Source organism: Pezoporus wallicus, unplaced genomic scaffold, assembly GCF_028554395.1.
Source record: "Pezoporus wallicus isolate ANWC-B61680 ecotype Strahan unplaced genomic scaffold, APGP_CSIRO_Pwel_v1 contig_3489, whole genome shotgun sequence".
NCBI classification, from domain to species: Eukaryota; Metazoa; Chordata; class Aves; order Psittaciformes; family Psittacidae; genus Pezoporus; species Pezoporus wallicus.
In genome coordinates this window covers 543,798-550,163 of record NW_026635093.1, presented here as the reverse complement: position 1 = coordinate 550,163, position 6,366 = coordinate 543,798, and the positions used below count along the sequence as shown (strand labels likewise).

Sequence of the window (6,366 nt, the reverse complement as noted above, 5' to 3'; positions counted from 1 at the left end):
ATTCAGGCTTCTGTTCCAGAAATCTCAGTGGTTCATGGTCTTTTCTACGGCCAGGTTCTCTTCAGTTCCTGGCCATCTATTGAAGAACTTGGCCAGAACTTCTCCGCAGTTAGCCAACTCAGAATTTTAGGGCATTGAATTGTAGAGCTAATCACTGCCCTTAACAGCGATTCTGAGCCTGACAAGGACTACTGTCAGCATCACTCATGTTCTTTATTCAGTGTATCACCCGCACAGCTCTTGTTAGAAAATTGAATTTTACATCTTTAAGCCACTATGTTCAGAATATTAAAGTACTGATGTGTAAATATTTCAGCATGTGAATAAAATGCATTAGGTTTTGATCGGAAACTGTTGAAGATGTTGACACTTCGTTATATTAAAATTCCTGCTTATTGAGGTTGATGGATATACACGCATTTATTGATAATCTAAGCCAATATAGATAGTTTCCCTAAAGTACATTTCAATTTTTTATTTCTATTTTCTATTCTCTATTTTTAGATATTTCTATTTCTAGAGATCTTTTAACTGAAGTGCTATTGTATATCCAGTATTAGTTTTGTCCCAGTTTTATATGTACCACTGTCCTGGGTTCAGCAGTAGCAGTCATTTTTCTCCTTTTAGTAGCTGGTGAAGTGCTGTGTTTTTTACTTTAGTCTGGGAACAACTCTGGTAACACCAATGTTTTCAGTTGTTGCACAGTAATGGTTACTCCAATCAAGGACTTTCTGAGTCTCATGCTCTGCCAGGGAGGAGGAGAAGCCAGGAGCAAGCAAAGACAGGACACCTGACCAAAACTGACCGAAGAGTTATTCATACAACAGCACATCATACCCAGGATAGAAACTGGGGGGAGACACCCTGAAGGCCCAGATCGCTGCTCGGGTTGGGCTGGGTATAGGTCAGCAGGCGGTGAGTGGTTGTATTCTCTTCTCTTGTTATTTCCCTTATCATTATTATTATTGGTGTTAGCAGTGGTGGTTTTGTGTTACACCTTAGTTACTGGGCTGTTCTTATGTCAACCCGTAGGAGTTACATTCTTTCCATTCTCCTCCCCATCTCTCTGGAAACAGCGGGAGGAAGAAGGCAGGGAGTGAGTGAGCAGCTACATGGTTCTGAGTTACCGGCTGGGCAATCTTTCTTTTGCATCGGATCAGAGGGACTCTATGTTTGCTATTGCCATCTTAGCTGGCTTTTTGCCTGTCCACATCTCTCTGTGTTGAATTTCATTTTTTTGGCCTGTTGCTCTGTCTATTCATAAAGCTTTTTTTCTGGAATCTTATCATCTTCTGTAACATTTTTTTAGTTTAAGAAACAATCATTGTTCTCTGTAAGATGTTGTTAAGGTAGCTTTGATTTGGGTATTGATACTGTGACCTCTAATGTTCTGTAGTGTATTAGGCACAATTGATTTAACTTCCTAATAGTTTGCAAATACCTTATCCATTAAATATCTCATGGCTATCCATTAAATATCTTATGATTATCCATTGAATGATCATGGTTAAGTAAACAGATTAAATTGTAAAATACTTCAATGGCATGCACTTGGGTTTTTTGGTTTGGGTTGGGTTTATATCTATCTATCTACCTACCTCTATGAATCTTTCTTCCATGGCATCTTTGTAGTTCATTCACATGGGAATGAAGTGTAGTTGTGCTGTGTATACTTAAAACAATTCTAGCAGAACAAAACTCTACTAATGGAATATCTTCTTCTGAAATTTTATGTTCCAGCATGACAAAGAAGTGCTTATTCCCTAGATAAACATCATCCTGTGTAGAGAGCTATTCTCTTTGAACTTGTGTGAGCTGACTAAAGCTTTGTCACAAGTCTCTCTGGAGACAACTGACACTTCAGGCTGCTGGCAGAAGAACCCTTGAGGGGATTTCTGCAATCACTTCAACTGCACCAAAAAAATCAGGTGTTCATAGTTTTCCTTGATGATGGGCTGTGAAAGTTTGAAAAGCAAACAGTTCTGGAAACCTCTTTGGAAGAGAAATGTGGGAGGACTCAAACACTCCTCCCTCCAATAGGAAGCTACCAGCAGCTAATGACCATCTAGAGGACAACATGTGAAGTATGACAACCATCTCTACACTGGAAAAATTACTTGGAGCTTCAGTGAAAAATCCTGTAAGGTGAGATTTTGTGTTGCGAATTGGGATTGTACTGTCACTGCAGAAGGAAGTGTGTAGCTGCAGCTGTGCTTTCTGCTAAGAACTTTGGGCAGAAAAAAAAAAAAGAGGAAAAAAAAAGAAAAAAAGAAGGGGTTTGGAAAACTATTTGTAAAGATTGGTCAGCCCGTATACAAATGTATACAAATGACAGGTCCTGAGTTTTTAAGTGGGGCTGTTTTTGTGCACAAAAGGTAGTTCAGTGTCATCTCTTCAGAAATTTTACATTGTTTTGAAAAAACTGCTGAATATTGCGATTTTTAATCTTTTTTTAAAAAAAAACTTTATATTTTATATAACTCTGTCAAATCTATTTTAAATTAATTTATGGTCCTACCCCAAATTCATCAAGTATATGTTCATATTTGATTTTTTGGAAATTACTTCTAAGATTTCTGTTCTCTCTCTCTGCTCTTCTCCCCACAACTTGATCATGAATAGTACAATGATGTCCTGTATAAGACAATTTATGTTCTCTGGGAGGCTTCATTGTACAGTAATGACTCAGATTATCCATTGGAGGCCAGATTATCAATCACAATATAAAGGGATATGCTTGAAGAAAGTTACTGGCAGCTAAAAAAATGAGCTTTATCATCTAATACTACTAAAATACTAGAGTACCATTACACATGACTAGCCCTTAATTCTAATTATTAACTTCAGTGTTGGTTAAATGCATGCCAAGCTAAAGTTAACCACAATTTAAGGAGAAAATGCTTAAACCTAGGTCCTAATGTAATGTTAGTTTACCTATGGCTAATATAGTTGCATGTCTGAGGTTACGCAGATTAATGCTAGCTCTTTACAGCCAGCTCTGCTCTAGGAAATTCGTATTGTGATCTGAAGAACAAATACAACAACTCTATGCGTTCCTGCTCTTCTCATGCAAAAATGATTCACGACCACCTTCCATGGAAAGGAAAGATTTTTCCCTTACAATCTACTTCCCTTGCAATCTAATTGAAAATTGGGACTTTTCTTCTATCTCTTACTGGGCAGCCTCCTGTCCAACCCACCCAAACTGGGATTGTTGTTTTTGTTACCTTCCTGGAGTGGGTGTTGAAATAAAGATTCTAGCTTCCCTCTGCTCCCATATGTGCTGTACAGAAAATCTTCCCTGACTTTATGCAGAAGGAAAATGAGCAGAACCTCATTTGTTGGAGCCACAAAGAGAATTAGTTTGGATGGAGAAATGTGGAGGAAAGAGATTAGGTGTCAGTAGAGAGGAAAATCCAGATGTAAATAATAGGTAAGGAGGTGATGAACTGAGTGGCTAAGGAAGATTGAAACTGCGCAGAAACACAAGAAAAGATGTGGAGACAGTGTTCTCACGGGAGAATGTATAATTGGTACATGAACTCTGAATAATCCTGAAAGATACAGCAAGGCCATGAGAGGCTCAAGGAAGCTTAAGCAAGCAAGATAAGAGGCTGGAATTCACTGAGTTATGAGAACTGTGGACTGTTGGCAAGCTTTCGAGGTCAAGTTCTCCCACCTGTGCTTAACCAATTATATGTTAGTCACTAAGGGTCTTCAAGACATGTATCCAATCATAATATGCCAAATCACTGTAAGTGCATGTAAGCAATAGTATATAGGAGTTAAGTCTTTGCAATAAACGGCTTTTATCTGATCATATTGATCTCTGACCGGGTCCATATTTTTTCTGCGGCAAAGAGAGACAGAAAAGTAATGATATAAAGCAGATTTTTATGAGGAAATAGAACTGGGAGTATGCCCACCATAAAATTTGATTTTCCTGTGACCAGATGAAAAACAAAGTTTCTTAGATTTCTCTATGTCTGTGTGTGTTAGCAAACTGCTGGGAAGTTCAGTGATTGTCCTGCTGAACTCTGGTTTTCACCAGTGTTAGTGAAAATATGGGATATCTTTCCATAATTGTGCAAAACTGTGAAAGATTCAAAGATTTCAGCACTGCTTATTACTTATATCAGTGACTTAGATCAGGCTACCCAATGGGATTTCTGTTTAGGGTGGATTCACCCCATCACCTAAAATTTTGAAAGCAAATTTGCTTGTAAATACTTTTGAGATATATATATATGCTGGCGGTGTTCCAGACGTTTTCTAATCCTGTAAACACCTCCGTAGTCGGTACTGAGAAAGTACTGTTCTTCAAACAGTGTATCAGTTCCTCCTGAAGTGCCAGAACTTGTTACTGTCTATAGTATATTTTTTGCCACAGTGTTACTGATTTTCCCTTTGGAGAGGACAAAAAGAAAATAAAACTTTTTCAGGGAGATGGGAGCCATCTGCCCTTGTTACGTAGAAGCCAAGGGAATTTCACCACTTGTCTGGTTTTTAACCAGGAACAAATTGTGCTAAGTCAGGCATCTGGACTTGTGCAAAGCATTCGACACTGTCCCACACGAGATCCTTGTCTCTAAATTGGAGAGACATCAATTTGATGGATGGACCACTCGGTGGATAAAGAACTGGCTGGATGGCCGCACGCAAAGTGTTGTGGTCAATGGCTCAGTGTTCGGCTGGAGACCAGTAACGAGTGGTGTCCCTCAGGGATCGGTGCTGGCAACGGTCTTGTTCAACATCTTTATCGCTGACATGGACAGTGGGATTGAGTGCGCCCTCAGCAAGTTTGCCGATGACACCAAGCTGTGTGGTTCAGTTGATACGCTGGAGGGAAGGAATGCCATCCAGAGGGACCTTGACATGCTTATGAAGTGACCAGCAGGTCAAAGGAGGTGATCCTGCCCCTCTGCTCTGCTCTTGTGAGACCTCACCTGGAGCATTGTGTGCAGTTCTGGTGTCCTCAACATAAAAAGGACATGGAACTTGTTGGAACAAGTCCAGAGGAGGCCACAAGGATGATCAGGGGACTGGAGCACCTCCTGTATGAAAATAGCCTGAGAAAGTTGGGGCTGTTCAGCCTGGAGAAGAGAAGGCTGCATGGAGACCTCACAGCAGCCTTCCAGTATCTGAAGGGGGCCTATAGGGATGCTGGGGAGGGACTCTTCATTAGGGACTGTAGTGATAGGACAAGGGGTAATGGGTTAAAACTTAACCCGGGGAAGTTTAGATTGGATCTAAGGAAGAAGTTCTTTACTGTAAGGGTGGTGAGGCACTGGAATGGGTTGCCCAAGGAAGTTGTGAATGCTCCACCCCTGGCAGTGTTCAAGGCCAGGTTGGACGAAGCCTTGGGTGGCATGGTTTAGCGTGAGGTGTCCCTGCCCATGGCAGGGGGGTTGGAACTTAATGATCTTAAGGTCCTTTACAACCCTAACTGTTCTATGGTTCTATGAAATGCCAGTGTTTCTGATTCATAAAGTTTTCTGAAAGTTGAGTGGTTATCTGGTGTCCCATATTACTTTGGAAAATAAGTTCAGTGTATCTTTCCAAAGAAACCATATGGGTGTTTTAGCTGATGTGATGTGAATCAAAAAGAAACATTTGGGCAGCCCCCTTTAAAGGTTGTATGTATGAATTACTGTGGAGGTATTACTGCTAATTCCTTAAGCTGGTCAAGAATGGAATTTTACTTGACCTGGGTATTTTAGAGAATAGAAGGACAAAGTAGTTTGCTCAGCATCAGACAGCACAGCCAGGAGAAACCTGGTTTTCTGGTTTATAGCTGACACCCTTTGTCACTGAAGTATGCTATTTTCTGTCTGGTTAAATCCATCATAATTAGGTCCATAAAAGGAATGAAGCCCAGTCAACAGAAGAGGAAGGCAAAATTTCATACCAAATATGATGCCATTTCTGTTCATACCTTTCTTCAAGTGTAGCTTATGTCTGTCCTTTCCATACATGGCTACAAGAACAGAAATAACTTGAACCTTTCCTGTTAGAAGGGTAATTGTTTCTGTGGTATTCACGAATGATGCTTTGTAAAAAAAGATTATTTTTTGGAGTTCTGTAATGAGTTATTAATTTTGAATCACTAGATATTTATTTCATAATTTGTAAGTACAAATCTAGTCTCATTTAATCTTCTTAAACAGTATAAAACAAAAAGTACCATTTTTAGTCAATCAGTAGCCCACATATGAAAAAAAACCCAACCCTGGATTCTATCCCTTCCCTCCAGCATAGCAATTGAACCAGACAGCTTAGTGTCACCACAAACTTGTTGAGTGCCATCAATACTACTGTCCATGTCAATGACAAAGATGTTGAACTGAACACGATTAAACATAATAT

At 39.8% G+C, this 6,366-nt stretch overlaps 1 long non-coding RNA gene across 3 annotated transcripts in view; it reads left to right on the top strand.

Annotated features, from left to right (window-relative positions):
• Nucleotides 1-1,690: 1,690 nt before the first annotated feature.
• LOC130595405 (uncharacterized) overlaps nt 1,691-6,366 on the top strand; it is a 112,919-nt gene continuing 108,243 nt past the window's right edge. Inside the window, exon 1 of one of the 3 annotated variants that reach the window (XR_008971312.1) lies at nt 1,691-2,145. This is a non-coding gene — a long non-coding RNA (uncharacterized LOC130595405). The remainder of the gene's footprint in view (nt 2,146-6,366) is intronic. The other 2 variants (XR_008971313.1, XR_008971314.1) reach the window with 2 other exon arrangements.